The sequence below is a fragment of the Colobus angolensis genome, unplaced genomic scaffold, assembly GCF_000951035.1.
Source record: "Colobus angolensis palliatus isolate OR3802 unplaced genomic scaffold, Cang.pa_1.0 Scaffold316, whole genome shotgun sequence".
NCBI classification, from domain to species: Eukaryota; Metazoa; Chordata; class Mammalia; order Primates; family Cercopithecidae; genus Colobus; species Colobus angolensis.
In genome coordinates this window covers 832,357-835,898 of record NW_012116444.1, presented here as the reverse complement: position 1 = coordinate 835,898, position 3,542 = coordinate 832,357, and positions in this window count along the sequence as shown.

Below are 3,542 nucleotides of genomic sequence, written 5' to 3'. Positions count from 1 at the left end.
AAAAAAAGAGTTCGAGACTAGCCTGGCCAACATAGTGAAACCCCGTCTCTACTAAAAATACAAAAATTAGCCAGGCATGGTGGCATGTGCCTGTAGTCCCAGCTACTTGGAAGGCTGAGGCAGGAGAATCACTTGAACCCATGAGGCGGAGGTTGCAGCGATCTGAGATCATGCCATTGCACTCCAGCCTGGGTGACAGAGTGAGACTCTATCTCCATTGCACTCCAGCCTGGGTGACAGAGTGAGACTCTATCTCCAAAAAAAAAAAAAAGAAAGAAAAAGAAAACTGTGCAATTTCTTCACAGGAAGCGGCCTTTAAGTTCATTTCATTCTCACTCTCACATTTTATTTACTGTCATTATAGAATTATCTCAGGGACTCATATGTGAATGTCTTCTCTTCCCCAATAGATTATATATTTTGTGATGGAAGAGGAGTGGCAGGATGAAGAGGATGTTGTAGGCAGATTGTCAGGCCTCATGGCATGGGGAGTGGTCTGGAGCTGAAAGGAAACACTGATGGTCAGCCAGATCGGCTGAATGGCTGCTACAGCTCCCACGCACCCAGGCGATAAGGAAGAGGAAAACACCAGACGTTTCCAAAAGAGAACTGGTAGGCCTCAGTTACAGTACTGTATAGCTGTAAAATCGTGGCTCTGGAGCCAGACTGCCTGGCTCCTTCCTTGAAAGCTCCTTCCTGTGACCTTGGGCAGGTAACTTCACCTCTCTAACCTCACCTTCAGTTGCAAAGTCCGATGATAAAAAAAAAAAAGTTCCCCCCTCATAGGGTTGTTGTGAGGATTGAGCTAATGCTAGTAAAAATGCTTAGGCCACTGCCTGCAACATAGCTGCATTTAGCAACAGCCGCCAGGGTACTGGTATTTAGTAAATATTTGCAGAGCAAACAAATGGGCAATTTCAACAGACTGGCAGAGGCTAAAGGAGTGGGGTGCTTGGGACGTAGATGATGCATTGTGGTGCCCACAAGTCTGAAGATGGGAAAAGAGGGACTACAGCTAAAAAGGGAAAATGGCCAAGGGAAGGATTCACTCACTCCTGTAATCCCAGTACTTTGGGAGACCGAGGCGGGTGGATCACTTGAGGTCAGGAGTTTGAGACCAACCTGGCCAATATGGTGAAATCCCGTCTCTACTACAAATACAAAAATTAGGTGGGCGTGGTGGCACATGCCTGTAGTTCCAGCTACTCAGGAGGCTGAGGTATGAGAATCGCTTGAACTCGGGAGGCAATGGTGGCACTGAGCTGAGATCACACCACTACACTCCAGCCTGGGTGACACAGCGAGACACCATCTCAAGAAAAAAAAAAAAGGGTGAAATCAAAGGGAAGGTACTATAAAGGTCTAAGTTCCTGGAGGAATGGGACGGTATGGGGTCCTCCGCCAGGGCAGGTTTGAAGGGCAGGGCTTAGAGGGACTGTGGTTGTGGATGCCACATGACAGCTCCCTATGTTATTAACTGTCCTGCCACAGTGTGGCTGGAACCTGACAGATTGGCTGCTGAAAGCATCCTTCATGCCTGGGATGGCTGGATGTTTCTGTTGTTTTTGTGTGAATGAATTATTTGTAGCTGACGCTATAATGGAATGAAAACTAAAACTGATAGCAAAGAGTTTAAGTGTTCCCCCTTATCAACTGTTAACTGACTCATAGCAGGTAAAATCACAACCCCCACTTGATAGGCTGCCCAGGCAGTTTGTTTGACTTATTGATTTGGGTGGGTTAAAAAAAGCAAGAGCTGGTTATCATCCTGTTACCTTTGCCCTGACTTTTGCCCATTTCTGTAACTGTCTAAATTAGATTCCACAGCCTAAGATTGGTGAAAAACAGTTTCCTATAGGTTTTCCTGAAAATCTTTCCTAGACACTGAAGTCACAAACCCCTTTCGCTGATGAACCACAAATAGTACTTTTCTTCAGCTGGGCTAATGAGGGGAGGAATCCAGTGCAGATGTTCAAAACACGCTACTTAAGGGTGCTGATGAAGGGAACTTGAGAATTAACTTCAGGATTCAAAAAAGACAGTGAAAGTCATTGAATAAGATCTGATTCCATATGCCCCAGACCTCTGTGGCCTGACTACAGAGGATGTACACAGCGATTACAGATACAGCTGTGTTTGTGTTATGTGCACATGTGGACCCACATACATTCCACACTTCTACTGTTCACCCTAGTCTCCCTTGGCTTCTCTTGGTTCTACTTTTATTTTCTGTCTGTTCATTTTGTGTAGTCTTCTTCCTCCCACAGAGATTTGATGAGTTGGGTCTTTGTAAAGTGCTTAGAACACAGGCCGGGCACACACAGGCTGGGTGTGGTGGCTCACGCCTATAATCCCAGCACTTTAGGAAGCCGAGGCAGGTGGATCACTTGAGGTCAAAAGTTCGAGACCAGCCTGGACAACATGGCAAAACCCCGTCTGTACCAAAAAAATACAAAAAAAAAAAAAAAAAAAAAATTAGTCAGGTGTGGTGGTGCCTGCCTGTAGCTACAGCTCCTTGGAAGGCTGGAGGCAGGAGAGTCACCTGAACCTGGGAGGCAGAGGTCGTAGTGAGCTGAGATCACACCACTGCACTCCAGCCTGGGCAACAGAGTGAGACTGTCAATAAAAAGAAAGAAAGACAAAAAGGTGCTTAGAACACAGCCTGGCACATGGCAGGCACTACTGCACATTAGCTAGGGTTACTACTGCCCATCTCCCAGGCCCCGTTCTGTGCCCCACCCCATCCCACCCCCTTAGTCTTAACTGCCAAATCTTTATCTTAAGCCCTGAACCCTCTCCAACTCCTACTCATTTATGAGGCACCAGGCTTCTGTCCTTGTAACTTCCCATGTGAAACTCCTAACTCTCCAAACACCCCCCCCTCCCCCACACACACCATTTCTCCTTATTATTTCCCTATTGCTCTGGTCCTTCTAGGCTAGAGACTTGCAGAATGTTATCAGGGAAACATGGGCACAGGCCCCTTCAGAAGACGAAGTTGTCTCAACTCTGTGCCCTTCTACTACAAGGGGTTAGGGATATCCTAGCCAAAATCATTCCTGAGCTAAGAATACTAGGAATGGGCTATCCCAAGCTGCAGCACCCTGGAAATGGCCATTGCCTCCTAGACAAAGACACTTCCCCAGGCCCAGGCTCTCCATAGGCTCTGCAAATGGCTGGATCAGTAGCAAGAGGTGGGGTGTGTGAGAAGAGCATTGTGTGTAGGCTCAGACAGGGGGCAAGAGGACCAACTTAATTGCCCTGAGTTCTGATTCTGCACTACCACCAATAATTCCTACCTTTCACCATTGTAAAAAGCAAAGTAGGGCCAGGCATGGTGACTCATGACTGTCATCCCAGCACTTTGGGAGGCCAAAGCGGGTGGATCACTTGAGGTCAGCAGTTTAAGACCAACCAGGGCAACACAGTGAACCTCATCTCTGCTAAAAATACAAAAGTTAGCTAGGAGTGGTGGCGGGTGCCTGTAATCCCAGTTACTTGGGAGGCTGAGGCAGGAGAATTGCTTGAACCCAGGAGGTGGA